Raw genomic sequence first — 19,391 nt, forward strand, 5'->3', positions numbered from 1 at the left:
GCGTCCAGGTTGCGTCATTTATAAAAGTAAAGCTGATGGTTCTCGTTGAGGAGCTAGAGCAAGGACTCTGTACGTTGCCTCTCCCAGTGCCTGACATGCGGTGGGCACTCTGCAAAGCACACCGTCGGGAACTTCCTGTATGAAAATAGACATGAAGGCGGTAGGAAGTGGGTCAACCGGGGATTCAAATGTCACGAGATCTTACTTGTCAGGGGATGAGGTGAGACTGAACATCAGACTTGTTTGCTAAGGCCTTAGAAGAGGGTTTGGCTCATCACAGGGGTTGAGGCCCCCTGAAGCCCCATCCAGTGGGGCTATGATGAGCCCCGTTATCATTTCCAGTGCTCTTTAACACCTCACCGTCTTGATGGGCTGTGAGTGGACAGGTGAAAGCAATACCTGTTTCAGACACTCGTGACCACTGCTGCAGATCTCAGTTGGTGACGTCATTCCTGAATCATTTATACACAGAGCAGCTAATTTATTTACAGTCAGTATTTACGTCAAACGTGGTACCTTTGATACCAGCCTCATTCTTTTTCAGGCCATCCGTCAACTGTAACGTCCAGCATTCCTGCTTTCCCTTGAGGTCTGGGTTCTCTTGGAGACCACAGCCTCCGATGTTCTAGGGGTTAAACCCAAGTGTACAGACCTCTGTGGCACAGGGCGCATCATTGTCCTAAAACGCAGTTCCTCCCCCTGAGGGCTTGGGTAAGGGTGTAACAACAAATTCGTAAGAAATGCTTAGCGCGCGGTCGGGCAGCATGGTTAGCTGTGGTCCCGCCTCACCTACGTTGACCTCTGTTTCGGTAGTTTTTATTCTTTATCGACCTTTTAGATTTGTTGATGGGTCCTCTTCTTCCTGGGACTCCTTCCCGAGTCAGTGGGACACAAACGCCTTGTAAATGTCCCTTTACTCCAGAGTCTAAGGTTCTATCTACTGCACAGCGCTGGTGCAGACCTTAATCAGGACGTGATGGGGGTGGGCGCAAGACAGCTGTCCTCCCGTGGGTGTGGGTCGTGTTCTGCCCGTGAGAAGGCCCAGCAGACGGCTGGAGGGAACCACCAGAGTGAGGTCCAGGTACTTACCCTCTTGCAGAACCCTCTCCAGCCGGCTGGACCTGCAGGTGCAAAGGCCAGGCCGCAGCTCCTCTCCGCGGGGCTGACACTGCGTGGGTCCAACCCTCTGGCTTTCGTACTCGTTTTCTCCCAGTTGCTTCCAGCCTGGGGGTGATGATAACTAGGCTGTCACCTCCTTCCAGGTTTCTGCACGATTCCTGGTGGCTTCTCTAGACTTACTCTGATACAGACAGCCCTTTGTGAGGAACCCCGTTGTGTGTTACTCTCCTCCAGAGCGACATTTCCTGTTGGGACCCTGTTCAAGATGATAAAAAATGCTAAGATTTTGGTGAACCAGTGAGGGCAAACTCCACCCAAAGATGCAGATGTTTAAAAAAAAAGCAGTAGACAAGGTAAGGAGTCATGCCTTCTGGTGTTTCAGACGCAAGCTCATTAACTCCTCACAACTGTCCTGGGAGCATCAGGAGGAAATCTGGAAAGTGCCAGGAGGAGAGGTGGGGGCCCTGGGCAGGGGGTGAGGGTGGGAGGAGTTCATGGACGACCATAAGGAGCTTGCAGTTTAATGATGAGAGTCTGGTACCATTACCACAGTTAGGTCATTCCAGTGCTGAACCGACTCGAGGTGCCACGTACTGTAACAGGAGAAAGCAAGGGTTTTGTGACTTGTACATTTTAAAAAGTCTGTACCAACACACAGTGGCTGGTGCATAAATTATTATTCCGTTTGGAAGATGAGTGGTGCCAGTACCTGGATGTATCACACAGTCCTGGATGCCAGCCCCTTCTCAGCACGTGTCCCTGTTTTCTCCCGAGATCTTCCTTGATTTACGTATTGGTCCACAGTGAGTGCTTTGAGAGCCGAATTCTCCTCCTGTCTGTGCCCACGCTGAGTTACACGTGCCCTTCTTCATGCTCTGATAACCCAAGCCAGCAAGCACTTGGCAAGTATTTACTGACGAGGTAAATGAGGGGAGGGGAAATTCAGGGGAACTCGTTCTCTGTGCTGTGGAGCAAGAGCCCTACAGACTCTCTCTCCCTCTCTCCTCTTGCTCTCAGTGGAATCTGATGAATCGTCGGTGAATCTGGCCCTGTAATCCCTAGGTCAGTCAGTTCCTTCATCCTGCCCTGACCTTATGTTCCCAGTGATCCCTTTGTGGGTCATGTTAATCCTGAGCATGCCTCAACTTGACCACAGAGGGTGGAGGGACAGGGAAGGCTATGGGGACAATGAGGGAGATTTCCTATGTTAGCTGTTAGAATAAAGTGATTGACAAGTATGGTTTCTCATCAGTCTCATCCATTATTAATCATGTTTTCAGAAAAACACAAAGATGGTTAAGGTATTAATTCTGCATAATGCTCTATATATCTAATTATTTAAAGCTTTTCAAGTTTTGCAACATAAATGGGCAACGCACCATAGAAAGGGCACCTGGAATAAACTCAGTAAACACCCCCCCATCTTCTTTGCATCACTGAGTGAGGCTTGGCTCCTCCTTATTCTGGGATTGGAGCCTCTTAACACCAAAGGATTGTTAAGTCGCCACTCTTGTTAAATGTCAGTAACTGTAGATGTAATTTCTTCCTCCTCTTCTTAGTCTTCTCCTCTGCAGATTACAACATTAGCAACCCTCAGGGTGAGTGTCAGGAGGCTGGGTCATCCGTTACTGCCCTTCTAACTCCAAAATGCGGAAGTCTGCCGGGAGAAGGACAGACAAACCTTGGTGGCTGTTTTCCAGCCAGAACTGGTTCTCCCCATGTCACGTTAAAGACAAATGACTTCACAAATTCAGTATCAATTTGTTGTAACTCACTCAGATAAACTGATGGTACACGCTGCGTATTAAGCATTTGCAGTTACAACAGTTTATACCAGAGCAGAATAGGACATGTGGTTCAGAGTCATTATTTAATGTAAAGCTGAATAAAACCTTGTGGGAAAATGGAGCAGTATAATGCATTGTCTTATAAACCCTTGGGGAAAAAATAACAACAGAACATTATGAAATAAATGACCCTAAAATTCTACTTTTGACTATAAACCATTTATTTCATTGCCTTTGTTTCCATGGACAGTGAGTTTATTTCTACCTAAAAAAAAAATACCTGAAGCAAAACAGAATGATACTCATTCAAAGTTACCAAATACTCCTGTTAAGGAAAAGCAGTCGATCAAATATGGTCTTTTATAGTGACGCTCCATTTGTCTCTGGATTGTCTTTTGTCTCAGATATAATTATTTGGAAAGGCACATTTTCCAACTTTTGTAATTCTGTTTTGGGGGACAGTGGTGCAAAATGATGCCTTTGCTACTTTATACAGTTAAAGATGCAGTCACAATGGTATCATGTTTATCTTTTTAATGTGGTGTTAAAATTAGTCCACTTCCTAAAATAGCTATTATAAAAGACTTCCCCATCTGCCCTGGGTCATGCTGTGTTATCCACTTACCACTAAAGTTGTTATATTCACAGTCTTTGTTTTCTTAAGTCTGGAATAATTTAAGAGCAAATGGAATACACTGGTGTGTAATATTCTCCTTTTACTTATATTCCAGTATGCTAAAAAGGAAAGAAAAAGGCTAATCTTATGTTTTACATAATTTCTTCCCTTCCTGTCAGCCTCTAAGCTTAGTAACATAATCACCAAAAATTGGGCTCATCCAGGAAGAGACTCGTTTCAATCCTCTCTGTGTAAACAGGGATTGGTGGAAGCTAAGGGAAAGAAAAAATAAACCATTAATCCATATTAATAGGGGTGGATGAGAGGTACAGCAAAGGCAAACGGTCCCAGTAGTTTTCATCACTTGGAAAGTAGTTTCTGTGTGATCCACTCCCAGGGGTCATATCATATATAATGTATAATATAATAATATATTTTAAAGCATATATATTCTTACTTATTTTCTACCTCTCCCACTCCCCTTGCCAGAATAGAGACTCTTTGAAGGTGGGTATCTTTGTCTGCTTTCTTCACTGGTGTCTGCCAAGTATCCAGCAGAGTCTCAGGCACAGGGAAGTTTCTCAGTAAATGCGTGTCTGTTGAACGACTGAGTTTCCTAGTTGCACGGTGGCCTGAAGAAGTGTGACAGTGTGACGTTGTACTTTCCTTCAGTTGGGTCTTTTTATCTCACATCTTACTCCTGCATTCCACAGTCATGCGAGGAAAGACAAACAGCTTTTGTGGAGATGCTCAAAACATTCCTTCCCCAGAGGAAAGTACGGTCTCCCGGTGTTTCATGTAAATGCCTGCCGGAGAGTGCTGTAATAAAGACAGCAACACCTACCAAGCGTGGAGTGAAAGCAGAGATTTACTGGCTTTCAACCTAGTAGTGGGTCAACTCATAGAAAGTGAGAATCCACAGAGAGGATGCGAGGCAGCGTTAAATTAGGGCCTCCGCAAGCCGGGCTGCGTTTCCCGTATTAGACCTCCTCGTGCCTCTGAGTCCCTTGAGTCTCTCATTTATAGACATGTGCTTGGCACTGGCTGAGATACAATCGTGCCTGTTATCAGAATTATATGTATTATGTGACAGAGGCACAAATAATTAAATAGCTAATCAGTTACAGTCAAATGCTGTAGCCTAGGAATGCTTGTACTCATGGTGCAGAAGGAAGCCAAAAAATGTGAGGAACTAGTTTGTCTTTTTCAAGATTCTGTAACAAGGTGACGGCATTTTATAGTAAAATCTCCTTGGCAATCCAGAGTCTGTACTCTATAGGTCAGAGAACACTCCACGTGCACTCACTTTCCTTCCTACCACTGCTGCTTGAGTGCATTTGTCACTGGGCTGATGACTAGGACGTGCAAGTGTTTAGAAAGGTCATTTGAAGAATTGCAGTGAAGACCAGCCCTGCCAGTGTCCAGTGTGTCCCCAGATTTGGAGCTTGAAGAGGGCTGTGGACAGGAGGGAGATGCGGGAGGGGATAGAGTGAGGCTGTTAATAGACTTGAGTGACCCCCTTAATGAGATCTCTAAGACGAGGGTCCCCAGGAGCAGGAGTGACTTCATGTCCCTTAGTCTTACCAGCTGTAGATGGTGCTTTGTGTGGTTGCCACCTCTGAAACTTGATTCCAGACCTAATTTCCAACTGGCATTTTCCTCAGACCATACTTTACCAAGTAACTGGATACATTGTTGTTTTATTAATCCCCATGTGAATAATTCTCAAAAATTAACAGGATTTGCTTTATCCAGTTACAAAAACCCCACAGTTTCATAATAATACTGTTATATTCACCAAGCTTGCTGTTAAATCGCTGGCAATGCCACCCGTCGTCAGGTTTTGTTTTTAGGGGGCTTTATTGCTCTGTTATTAATGTGTGATTTATGTGAACGGTGGTAGACTGGAGTCATTTGTAAAATTGCCACAGGAAAAGGCACGCCTGCTATTCTCTGTGCTGGGTTTCTGGCGCTAAGTGCTCTAGGTCTAGCTTTAAAGTGGGATTTTGACGGTAGAAAAAAATTATAGCCACATTAACCTCTAACAGTTGCATAGAGGTTTAATAAAACACAAGGGATAATTGCCCCAATCTGCTTTGTTCCACCATAAAATATAGTAATATGAAGTTTTGTAATTATTAAAGATCCTTGTTTTCTTAACAAAGATCCATCCCCATCTAGCTTGAATATAGTGGATTGCATAAATTGCTTCATAAATCAGATAAGTAAATTATGCTTGCAGTTTCTAAATAGGCCTTTGTCACTGCAGGAGCTAAAATATCTTTTAAAATGCTGTGGAAAATCTTGCTGTGAAGGGAGCGACTGTCTAGATGCATGGGGAGGAATGGGACCACTGGCAACCAGAAGCAAAATGAGGTGGTTCATTGATTATTTATCAGACCACTTACATATCTAATGTCTTAAGTAGCCAGAAAAAAGGATCTATTAAAACATGTGAAACAAGATATAGCTTGATTGGATTATAGATGGTTAAATTGTGCTGTAAGCCTAGTAGTATGTAAAATCTATTTTAAAATGGATTCAGGATACAATTGTAGGGCATAATCGATTAATTAAAGGGACAAACCTACTTTGCAAAATGACTGGAGAATGCACTCTTATTGCAAAAAGCCAATGGGAACAACCTGCAGATCTGAAAGCACAGAATATACACCTTAGCATTTCCGTCACTTAGTTCTTTGGAAACCCAACATATCACACACATTTGTATCAAATTTCACAAAATAACTTAATCTTCCCATATATTGGCTGAAAAACACTGTAACTCTAGAGAACCGTGGGACTGTTGGTGTTTGTGTCACTCAGGTACATAACTCCGGGAGCAGTTAGGAGAGGGAATTGCTGTTTCATCATAATTAAATTATCTTATATGATCAAAACTTTCTTAGTGAGTAACTTCAATCAGAAGGTCTAAAGATTAAACGAATTAATCATGGTATCTCCTTTATGAGTTAAATTAAAGCCCTCCATTCTATACATAAGGAAACTAAGTCGGTGAGTTAATTAGCCCTGGTACACAGATCGGAGGGCCAGAGTTTAAAGTCAAGACGTACACAGAACATCAAGGGGAATTCAGAAAAAAACACACAACCATTAAGCCTTGTCATTTTATTTAAAACACATTTTTAAAGATGTAAGGAGAAAACTGAAAATATTTTCAGATTAAATCTTCTTCATTGGAGTGCTGATAGAATTACAGAATCATAAAACTGAACTTGACTTTCAGTTTTCAGGGAGAAATCACATGCCCAGGTCAATAACTCAGCCTCACTGCAGGAGAAATTCGGAGTTAAATGGACTGACTGGTGTTGATCAGACGGTGATAATGCTGATAATTGATGTTGGTTTTGAGGGAGGGAGGGAGGGAGGTAGTGTGTTTGGTAGCATAGGACAGGTGAAAAGAGGCCTGGGTGCTGCCTGTTTATTTAGACTGAGGGAGGAGGGGACGTGCCCGTCTTTCTGCACTTATTCAGGGCAAGGCTCTTGGACAAGATGCTGTTTGAAGCGTTCGGATTCAGGCCAGAGGCTGGCAGACTGACACCCTACCAGCATCACAGGTGACCCTCTAAGACTCACACCCCTGTTGTGTGTCCTACACGGTGTCTTTCAAACACTTTTACTTAGTTGCCAATCCCTCTTTTTAACAACAACAAAATCCTTTATTTTGAAATGATTATAATAGATTTTTCTGGAAATTGCAGTAAAATCTGCAAGGAGGTCTTGTACCTGATTTCCCTGAATGGCAACAGCCGCCCTAATTACGGCATAATCTCAAAACTAGAAACCTGACTTTGGGATGACCCACAGGGCTTATTTGAATTTCACCAGTTTCACGTGAGCTCATTTGTGTGTGTTGTGGGGGGGCATGGGTGTGTTTCTACACAGTTGTTCACCTTTGTGGATTCTCATAAGCACCACAGTCAGGACATGGAGCAGTGGCACCACCACTAGTCTCCCCAGCGCTGCCCTCGCAGTAGCCGCACCACCCCTCCACCTGCAGCCCCTCAGCTGTGCTCCAGTGTATCAGTTTGTTGTTGCAAGAATGTCACATAGATGGAATCGGACACCACGTAACCTTCTGGGATTGGCTTTTCCCCTGAGCACAACTCCTTTGTGAGCCATCCAAGTGGCTGTGTGTATCAAATGTGGCTTCCTTTTCACTTCCATGGGGTGTTCCACGGCCTAGATGTAACACCGTTTAACCGTTGGCCTGTTGAAAGATGGATTTGTTTCCAGTTTGGGGCTCTTCAGAGTAAAACTGCCATGAACACTGTGCTGTGAACAGTTTTCCCTGGGACTTGGGTTTTCATTTCTCTTGGATAAAGGCTGGGAGAGTAATTGCTGGATCATACAGTAATTGAGTGTCTAGTTTATAAGAAACTGCCAAACAGATTTCCAAGTGGCTGTACCATTTTATGTTTCCACAAACGATATACATAGGATGTAGTTTCTCAACATTCTTTCCAGCATTTGGTGTTAAGACTTAAAAAAAAAAAGCCATTCTGGTGAGTAGCTGGTGATACCTCATTATGGTCTTAATCTTCATTTCCTTCACAGAGAGTGATGTTAAACATCGCTGTATGTGCTCATTTGCCGTTTGTGTATCTTCTCCAGTGAAATGTTAGTTCACATTTTTTACCCATTTTTTTCCTGTTGAGATTTGAGCGTTTGCTCTATATTCTAGATGCTGATCTTCTGTTGGATGTGTGGTTTGCAAATATTTTCTCTCAGTCTGTAGCTTATCGTTTCATCCTCTTCAAAGGATCTTTTGCAGACCAGTCTCCTTTTTAGCTGATAGATTTCCATCTAGAAAGCATGGGTTCTAGTTTCTTTTAAAATCAGGAAGACTTGGCAATTCTGGGCCTGCAGTCATGCAGCGACAGGGACAGCTGACTGCTGGCTGCCCTGCATAGGAGGAGGGTGTGCCCCGTTCACGAGGGCCCCAGACCTGCCTGCGTCCTGCAGCCTGTTTCTGTTTACAGTCCTAAAACAAACCCTGAGTCTCGGCAGTTTACATGGCCTGTACATAGAGGCAAAGAAACTGATAAAACGTTCTCATTCAAATCCCATTATTGATCAGACATTCTCATGGGCATTCGAATGAGCTGTACTAATCATGGCGTAAGGGAATTTAAATTATGGAAATAAGATTCAATTCAAATGATAAAGAGCAGAAGAAACAGTTCATAAAATCTTGCTGATGTTTTTCAGAATTCCTGATCTTCTATTTCTTGTTTAGCGCTAGATTTTTAGGTTTAAAGTGGGCAATTTTGTTTCCCTTACTCTGTTGTCTTCAATGCAAAATGGAATATCCTTAATATAAATCATCAAAGATACATAATGATGTTTTAACTTCGGAAGTATTCACCATTTTTTTTACTAATCTATCCAAATTAATTGCCACCCTAATTGAATTAAATCGGATAATTTAATTACAGCAAATGATTATATTTATTTGATATACTACTTATTTGGTCATATCCCTTGAGTTCAATGTATTTACATTATTTTCTCAAAGAGGAAGCAGAAGGAGAGAATTGCTAAGTGGTAATTTATGTCAGAGGAGAAAAACAAGCCATGTTTTAAGATGCATGAAAATATATGACAAGTCAAGGAGATAAACTAACATTAACAAATTGGATAATTAGTAAAATGCTTTGGAAATGGAAAGCACCTTCTTTTGCGAGCGCTGTATATTGCGATTATTATTAGAATACTTTGCAGGGAATTCAATTTGCTTGTATAAATCACCTATTTTATAGTTTAAACTGTCAGTTTGAAAGGCATATAAAATCCTATAAACCATGTGACATCCATGCAAGATACTATTATTGTATATCTAGGAAATTATAGCTTTAAGTAAAAATTCAAGTTCACTAATGGCTACATAAGAAATTTTCCACCCTCCAGCCCCAAGAAAATCTTCACAGCTTTTTTTGTGCAGATATACATATGATAAGTATTCCACAAGTCTTTGTAGGTTTCTGACATTGGAAAAAATGACCCCATATACTTGTGTGTACTTTTTGTAAAGGTTAATTCATGTGCTATTCTTTGAAAGATAGAAAAGAATTAGGAGAATACTAAGTGCATTAGGTGAATGTATCCTGTAAAGATACAGTGGTAATTTCTGTGAAATGAAAAGAGACTCTCAGGATAAATTGTAGAGGTATTTGCTGATTGACCTGTAATTTGCATACAGTTTACTATGTATTGAATATGCTAAGAGTAGGGTTTAGCTATAATCTATCCTCCCAACCAACCAACCAGCCATCTTACTTTAAGGCACGGTTCTTTAGAATCCATGTAAAGATCATTTATGACATATTTTGACCAAATTTTAGTTTTACGTTTCATGCTATTTACATCACAATGGCATTTAAATTTGCTTTAATTGAATGAATAACTTCATTTCTGTTTTTTCTGTTTTTTTGCTCCTTTTAGCAATGAAAATGACAAACTAAAAATCTCTTCTCTGGATGTTCTTGTAAAATATATGAACATTTTTCTCCATTACTATCATCCTTAAAATAATTTAATTTTATCTGGTGGAAAACAAATGAACAGATACCCTATTTATGTTCTCTTCTGTACCTGTGATAAAATCTAATTATCATAATATAAAAACAGGCTTGTGTTTCTTATGATTTTTGTATTAATGTTCAGTCTATTAAGAGGATTAGTTGGAGTGTACTTTGTTAAAATGAAGCTTAGTATATGAGGCAACTTGAGCAATTCCTTTTTATTTTTTGTTAACTCAGCGTTTCTTATTGGGCATTAAGTGCTCTTACTATAGGATACTAATTTGCAGATTCTGCATTACAGCACTAACGTTTTAACTGGAGGAGGTCTTTGCCCATGTTTCAAAGTCTTCCAAGTTTTGCTGGAATCAGTTCAGGTTTTGACTGTCCTGAAGGCTCTCTACGGTCTGGTCCCTTCAGCAGCAACCACACACACATGCATGTGCACACACGCATACGTGTGCACCACTCACAGAGGCACTCATGATGCTGCCTGCTGATTAATCTCTTACAAATGCCCTTTCTTCCCCAGCCCCCTCTTCCCCAGACTTCCTTTCTCTTCTTTGGGCAAATTCTAAATGGAATCATCCTTCAGAACTAAAGTTAAGACTTAGTCTGCACTACTTTTCTGGACACACCCCAACATGGCCGGTACGCTGGGTGCTTAAGTTCTAGAATTTCCCTTTGCACTTGGAGTGAAGCACTTTTCCTGCCCTCTGCAGTCTCCATCATCGGTTTGTGCCTTGTTGTCCGGGATCACTCCCTCTGCTCTCCCCTGTGCTCCCTGCACAGCAAAGGCCTTTACCTTTTCTCTGTGTCTCAGCCGCGCTGAGCCCACCGCTCCTCCTGCCTTTTGCATGAGCTATTCCTTCTGCCTGGCCCACTCTTCCCACTTCTCCTTCCTTTTGCAGCCAAACTCCCTCTGTGTCTCCAATCTTTCCCCTTCCATTCGCTCCTGAACCCATGCCAGTGAGGTTTCTACCCCTCTTCCTTCACCAAAACCGCTTGTGTGGACATCACCCAGACAACGGCCCCCATTCTCAGGCCCGTCTCTGGTGCCTGCGTCCTCTCTGAATTGTACCTGCTGGAAAGCCTCAGGAAGCAGGGGGAGCTGGTTTTCCCAGCTTATTGAGATGTAATTGATGTATAATGGTGTATAAGCTTAAGGTGTACTATGTGATGATTTGATACAGGTGTATATTGCAAATGATTCCTACAATAAGGTTCGTTAACACCTCCATCACCTCACATAATTACTATTATTTTTGTGGTGAGAATTTTTAGGATCTACTTTCTTAGCAACTTCCAAACACACAGTACAGTGTTATTAACTATAATCACCATGCTGTAGGTCACAGCCTCGCCTCTTCTTTATTCATTCATCTCCATCTCTTAATGGGTATTGTGAATAAGGCTGCAATAAACATGGGGTGCAGATTTATTCAAGATAGTGATTTCCTTTCCCTTTGGACATGCACGGAGAATTGCGATTGCTGGATCATGTGGTTCTATTTTTATTTTTTTGAGGAACCTCCATACTGGTTTTTCTGTAGCAGCTGCACCAATTTACATTTCCGCCAAATGTTGATCCTTCTAAGTGAAGTTTGCCTGAATCTAGAAATGTTGGTTCCAAAAAGAACTTGTGTATTGCACTTTATTCCAAAGATAGTTTAAGGGTAAAATTTGGCCAAGTTCTTCTCCACATTGGAATTCAAATAAAGAATTTGAAACTACATAGAATACACAGAAATGGTGACTATAATAAACGCTTTGATGGAAATCCTAGAGCCAGTTTGCAATAGGATCGCTGTCATGCAGGATGAGGGTGACTCTGCTTCTGCAGCAATGTTATGACTCTGTTTACCTTCTACACCATTATCCAAAACTAGATTCTAAAGAGATCAAAATGTAGGCATAGGATGATGCGATCTGATTTTGGATGGTGTGTAAGGAAGCCAGGATACATGCACATTCTCTGGCGAGAAAGGAAAACTCCAATTAGGCATATACTTACGTCTAAATAGAAATGTTAAGAATTTGAGTCATTTAGAAGATAAAGATACAATCTTAAAATTGTTTATTTTCCATACTTAGAATTAGCCATCATTAAATTAAAATAGAATAAACTTTATACATTTGAGTTTAACCTATTAATTCTAATGTGTTCTTACGAGTTTAGGTCATAGTTTTGTCTCATGTGAAACAAAACCTTTACATTTTTCTGAATTTCCTAAAACACAGTTCTATACTGTCATATTTTATGTGAGTAGTAACATCAAATAAAAATAGGCAGACTGCTAGCTTAAAATTCATACATATCCTTTCATCTTAAAATTTTGGCAAAATATTTTGTTATCAAGCTAAGCAAAGCAGATACAGTTTGTTTGGATAAAAAACCCTGATATATTGGAAATCTGAAGACCTTATAGGGCCTTCGGTAACTTATCAGACTGACTTGTCTCAATTTCCTCATGAGGAAAAAGGATGACAATTTCACAAAATAATTATAGGTGTTAAAGCAAAAGAGTAAGACAATATTTTCAGTAGAAGAAAGACAGGAACAAAAATTACATTTTAAAAAGTGCTTTAATTGCTCAGCAAAGAAAACCAAAAAGAAAATGAAAAGACAGCCTACAGGATGGGAGAAAGTATTTGCAAACAACGAGACTGAAAACGGCTTTTATTTCCAGAATATACAAACAACTCATACAACTCAATAACAAAAAAAACAAACAACCCAACCCCAAAAGGGGCAGAAGACCTAAATAAACATTTCTCCAATGAAGACATACAAATGGCCAAGAGGCACATGAAAAATGCTCAGTATCACTAATTATCAGAGAAATACAAATCAAAGGTACAATGAAGTATCACCTCAAAGTCAGAATGGCCATCATTAAAAAGTCCACAAATGATAAATACTGGAGAGGGTGTGGAGAAAAGGGAACTGTTCGTGGAAATGTAGTTTGGTGCAGCCATTATGGAAAACGGTATAGAGATTTCTCAGAAAATAAAAATAGACTTATCCTATGATCCAGCAATCCCACTCCTGGGCATATTTCCAGAGGGAACTCTAATTTGAAAAGATACATGCACCTCAGTGTTCACAGCAGCACTATTTACAACAGCTAAGACATAGAAGCAACCTAAATGCCCACTGACAGATGATTGGATAAAGAAAGTGTGGTATTTATATATATATATATATATATATATATATAATATATATATATATAATTTTATATATATATATAATTTATATATATATATAATTTATATATATATATAATATATACACACACACATACATATACACACTTACATACAGTGGAATACTAAACCATTAAAGGTAATAAAATAATGCCATTTGCTGCAACATGGACGAAACTGGAGATCATCATTCTAAGTGATGTAAGCCAGAAAGGGAAAGAAAAATACCATATGGTATCACTTATATGTGGAATTAAAAAAACACACAAATGAACTTATGAACCCATTTATGAAACAGAGACTGACTCACAGACATAGAAAACATAGAAACTTATGGTTCTGGGGGGAAAGGTGGTGGGGAGGGGTAAATTGGGAGTTTCAGATTTGCAGACACGAAGTGCTGTATATAAAATAGATAAACAAGGTCGACTGTATAGCACAGGAAACTATATTCAATACCTTGTAATGACTTATAATGAAAAAGAATATGAAAAGGAATATATATATGTAGAAGTGAATCACTGTGCTGTACACCAGAAATTAATACAAAATTGTAAACTGACTATACTTAAATTTAAAAGTGTTTAAAAAATATTTCATTCTTCTTTCGACTTAAAACAATCCTTTGACATAGTGCTGCAATCCCCAGAAAAGGCGGTGTTATGATTCTGAATTCCCTTTAGGCAGATAGTTTCACACCATTATGTGTAATTGCTTTAGAAAAGAAGTGGTAATGATGCAGTGCCCAGAATAAACAGCTCACTTGTGATTTTGTGAAAGGCTCAGTAAGAGAACAAAATGAAAGAACTCAGTCTTTGCTGATCCAGCCTGTCTGGGCCCACATGTCAGTCCCAGGGAACACCACCAACAACCATGCATGGAGGGCTTTAAAGAGAGGTGTACACCCACTGGAGATTGCTGTGTATACTGACAGAGCTTTTCTGCTTCCCAAATTCACTCCCCTCTTCTTTGTTGGATAGAGAAAGTTGTTTGGGGGGAAGATATTTGATGAGAGAATAAAGAGATGGAATGGATAAAGCAAGGTCATTCTGAACTAGAGAATTTAATTGAAATACTGAGTTTTGCATAATCTGCTTCCTTAAAGGATATGCATATATGATCTGAATGAAAGTTTAAGTTTCGCTTTTACAAAGATTAGTACTTTTTCATGAGACCAGCCTTCCAGAACAAGTTAGTTTCCCAGTCCAGGTCCAAAAAGCCTTAGATGATAGAATTCCTAATGCGTGAACAGCTGGAGATTCTGTTCAGAAGAGTGGTTCTGTGCAGAGTTGCCAGTCAGTCTCAGTCCTTCCATGTTGACCAATCCTGAGCTGTCCACACAGCATCACTGGACACACCATTGTGGATGATGTGCAGTGGTCTTCTCTTACAATATTTCCGCCAGACAGATACCGGAGGGGTAAATAGCCCCAGGAGTGCAGAGAAATACCAAATATAAGAGAGTAACTAGCAATTTATGAAATCTGAGTAGTTATTACCTCTGTTTCTAATAGAAGTTTTATTTTTAAGATTATATGATTTAATCATTGATGATGGCTATGTTGGGCCATGATGATGGCTATGCTGGGCTGTCATCTAGCAAATGTCCTTAATGTTTAACATTGGCCTCCCACACTGAGTTCTTCACATTTTTTCTGAGATGTGGTAACCAGAATGGAAGAGCATACTCTAAATGTTGACACACTGCAGTTTAAAATGGAAAATAATTATTGGTCAGTCCTTGGGGTCAAAATTATTAAGAAGACCTTAAGATTCTCAATCTGTTTCTTGAGTTGTGGTTTGGAATCCTTTGATTTATACATAGAGCTTAGAGTTGGAAAATCTTACGAATGTTATGAAAATTGTGTGAACAAATCAGGCTGTTTTCTGCAGTTTCTATAAACATTATATGATATCTTGTCCTTAGAAAGTTTTCATTCTAGATGACAAGATTAAAAAAGAAAAAGATACTTGAAAAACGTTTAAAACTACCTCAACCCTTCTGGAATAATATACTTAGAAAGTAATAAAAGAAGTTTTTTTTTCTTTAAGGTTTTATTTAACCAGTTGTGTTTTTGCTTTTGAATTATTACAGTTTCTTTCTCACCAAAAACACAATGAAACCAAAAATGTATCGTCATAAACTTTCTGGTATGATTGGTACCATAAGAAAAGGATGAAAATAAATCATTTATACAGGCTGAAAACTTTGTTGAGTACACAGGAAATAAAAATTTACTATTTCAAAAACACTAGATGGGGGAGGGTATAGCTCAGTGGGAGAGCATGTGCTTAGCATGCATGACGTCCTGGGTTCATTCCCCATCCATTAAAAATAAATTAAATAAATCTAATTACCTCCCCCCAAAAATAAAACCAAAAAAAAAATGGACTTTTGAACCATACACCACATCAGACAAGGAAAAAAAAAAACACCAGAAAAATAGCTGGAATGCTTTTTAAAGGCCCAAGGCTGGAATACAGCATCCTTACAGCCTGGCTGTGTGTCATGGCTCCCCATTTACAATGGCAAACTGTCTTCTGAGGTTGGGCACAAAATACAATCCAACATTTTCTGACAAAGGTGTGTATATGGTGATATTTGGGCAAGGGCTGCTATAGCATATGGTCTCCTCTCCACCACTCTTACTTTGCTGAAACTGGTTTAAAATCCAGTCCTTTGTGTATAGCAAGTTCTCTTTGCAAGTCCCATTTTTCAGGTTGAAATGGTAATAATGATTTTGATGATAATGATGACAATGGTGGTGATGATGGTAGTGATGATAGTGATAGTGATGATGATATTGGTTATGGTGATGATATTGGTTATGGTGATGATGGTGATGATGATGGTGGTGGTGATGGTGATGATGGTGGTGGTGATGGTGATGGTTATGATGGTGATGATGGTGATGATGATGGTGGTGGTGATGATGGTGATGATGTTGATGGTGGTGGTGATGGTGATGGTTATGATGGTGATGATGGTGATGATGATGGTGAAGGTTATGATGGTGGTGGTGGTGGTGATGATGCTGATGGTTATGATGGTGATGATGGTGATGATGATGGTGGTGGTGATGATGGTGATGGTGATGATGGTGGTGGTGATGGTGATGGTTATGATGGTGATGATGGTGATGATGATGGTGAAGGTTATGATGGTGGTGGTGGTGGTGATGATGCTGATGGTTATGATGGTGATGATGGTGATGATGATGGTGAAGGTTATGATGGTGGTGATGGTGATGATGATGGGATGATGATGATGGTGGTGGTGGTGATGATGATGGTTATGATGATGGTGATGATGATGGGGTGATGATGGTGGTGGTGGTTTTGCTCTTACAAGTTTGGAATTATTGCTGTTCTTTTGGGTTACACAATCAAGGGAGGCTCTTTACTTGGAAATTTTGTTTTCATATCTTAGATTCATAGGACATTATTTCTCTAAAGAAGTTAAAATTTTATAGTCCATTTGGGAATGTTATTTTATGCCATATGATTTTACTCCCTAGTTCTACTGTGTATTAGGAATTCAAGATGTTTACCGATATTTTTTCATAAGGGTGTTAAGGGAATTAATATAATAGAGTTTGCAGTTGATTCGTACTTGTTTGAAAAGCCCATACTGTTAATGAAAACAGCACTGTTTTCTTGTTACCTGCTTTACCACATCACCACTACCTTTCTCCTGCAGTGGGAGATCCCAAAGGGATTGATTCATGGTTTATTCTTCTTTGCAAAGAAGAGAAAATAGAGGGGTGGGTGGTTAAGAAAATACCTGCTAACTGGAAGGCTTCTGTTTGTGTGTTTCAGAGATTTAAAAACTAAATAAAGTTTCAGATAACCATAGAAGAATTACAAACATGAAGCAACTTACTAGTGTCCTCCCACCAAAAAAAAAAACAAAAAACAAACCCTGTCAGGGCATTGGGTAGTTAACAAGACAAAAGAGCCCAGTATCAATTTTTTTTTTGTAATAGCACCTATTTGGTAATTAATCACCAAAGGTGATCATCTCTCTAACAGTCTTCATTGTCCATTTCTCAAAAAGCTTTAGGAGACAATAGTTACAATTTTACTTCCCTGGACCTCCCTGCCATGCCACAGGAAATAATTTTGCCTTTTAGCACTGGTTTCCTGGAACTGTAAAAAGTTACATTTCATTTCAAGAATTTATGTGCTATTTGTATAAATTGTTCTTAAATACTTAAAGTAGCATTTAGGAAATTAGACTAATTTAAAGTGGATGTAACCACTCCATGTTCAATTTAATGGCAATGTTCTAAAGACCTAAAATTAAAAGAATATACTATGAGTGTTAAGTCATTTAGCATTTGAAAGTTATATTTTAATATGTATTATTTAATAGGTCTAGAATGGAATTATTAATACAAAGAGCAAAACAAGTGGCATTCAAAATAATCCCCCCAGAATTGGTGGGAAATCCTTGAAGTCACAGGCAAGAATAAATCTGTTGAAAAGTTTTAATTAATTTTTTTAAAAAAGCTATAATGAAAACATGCTCATTTAAACATTACTGAAATTCACTTTTAAGATCAGAAAGATGTAAAAACAAAGAGCAATTCTTACTAAGGAAATTTACGTAAATTAAGTAGTTACTGCAGTAAACCTATGTGCAAGATGAACCGTTCATACATGCAATCATCAGTAAGACAAAAATTTATTTCACTACACTATTTCACATGTTTACCATTTGTTTTTAATTAAATAGATGTCATTTTTGAACCAGGTTTACATAGAAATTGGCTTTGATGTTACATTGTGAGAGAGACAACCCACTCAAGGTTTTGAATCCCTCTTTAGTTTTAATAACAGTAGGGTTGTTGGCGTGACTCTCACTCTTAACACACCTCTGTGTGGCTCTGTGTTAGTTTGACTCTGGATGTTTTCAGGTGGGAGAGTCGTTACTGCTGTTCTCAATCCAAAATTCCTCTTTACATGATGTATAAGATGTATTTACCACTAATCAACAACTGAATATTCTTTCTCCCCTCCAGAAAGAAAGAGAGGGGGAGAGAGAAAAAAAGAGAGAGAGGAAGAAAGGAAGGAAGAGAGAGAGGCAGGGAGGGAGGGGGGAAATTTCCAAAGAAAATCCCAAATGAGTGTAAAGGAAATTTTGTTTATAGTTTGTACTGTTTTTATTTTAAAGTCTTTCTACACTTTTGAGTCCCCAGGTGATCTATTTCTAGTGTCATCCTTGTCTCATCAAGAGAATTTGTTACAATTCCTGAAAAACAACATATGAAAGTTTCTTTGACATTTTTTAAATGCTTCTGACTTTCTCTTGCCTCAGGGCCTTGGAACAGGACGCCCCTCTGGCCTGGCTGCTCCTCCTCCGCCCACACCCTCAGCACCCTGGGGGGCTCTGGTCCTTAGCAGCAGCTGTCGCCCAGCTCCTCACCACTCCATTGCCTCCTCTGAGTGCTACCTCTGTGCCCCACAAGTCCTTCTGTTCCCTTGTCCAAATTTCCTCCTGCACCACATGCCCCACATGCATATGTGGGTGGCTCTGACTTATGATGGAACCTTAATTTCTTGTTAGTAAATGAAAAGTGACTGCATTAGTGGGTTAGGTGGGTGACCCCCTAGAGGGGTTATCCAAATATCACCTACCTGAAATTCCCTTCCTGTGCCTGGCGGTTCCCCACATCTACCCTTTGAGGCCAGTTTCTTTGGGATTTAAAGATGTTTCTGTCCTTATTAAGTGCTCAATAAATATTTTAAATGAATGGGTGATTGTTACAAAGCATTCATAGAACTTACCCTTTTAAAAAAAAACTGTGCTATTTTATCCAATATGCTTTTCAAGTGTATTGAATGGCAGTGGACGAGGCTCATAAAATTAAACTTCATTCTACCTGGTAGAACAAATTATCCAAAATATTTTAAGGTGTCGTAAATAGATTTAGTTTATCTTCGTGGTACTTTTTAAGAATATAATACTCTTGTGGAGGGCCATTTTGCATCAAGCATTTCATTTTTAATTCCACTCTGATGTTTTCTTATTTATTAATTTAAACTTCTAAAGAGAACCTATTGCATATCCATTTGCGAGCCCAAAAATGTCTTCTTGTGTTTTATGATGTGTAC

General features: G+C 39.6%; 1 protein-coding gene across 15 annotated transcripts in view; it reads left to right on the forward strand.

The window, feature by feature from the left end:
- The window catches only part of CSMD1 (CUB and Sushi multiple domains 1), a 1,700,362-nt gene that overhangs the window by 1,314,228 nt on the left and 366,743 nt on the right, over window positions 1–19,391 (forward strand). Inside the window, exons 2-3 of one of the 15 annotated variants that reach the window (XM_072950548.1) lie at window positions 1,354–1,472; window positions 1,894–2,021. The exons of 13 other annotated variants lie outside the window; for them this stretch is intronic. The gene's annotated coding sequence lies outside the window, so the exon portion shown is untranslated. The remainder of the gene's footprint in view (window positions 1–1,353; window positions 1,473–1,893; window positions 2,022–19,391) is intronic. One more of the 15 variants, XM_072950549.1, reaches the window with a different exon arrangement.

Source organism: Vicugna pacos, chromosome 26 (genome assembly GCF_048564905.1).
Source record: "Vicugna pacos chromosome 26, VicPac4, whole genome shotgun sequence".
Classification (NCBI taxonomy): domain Eukaryota; kingdom Metazoa; phylum Chordata; class Mammalia; order Artiodactyla; family Camelidae; genus Vicugna; species Vicugna pacos.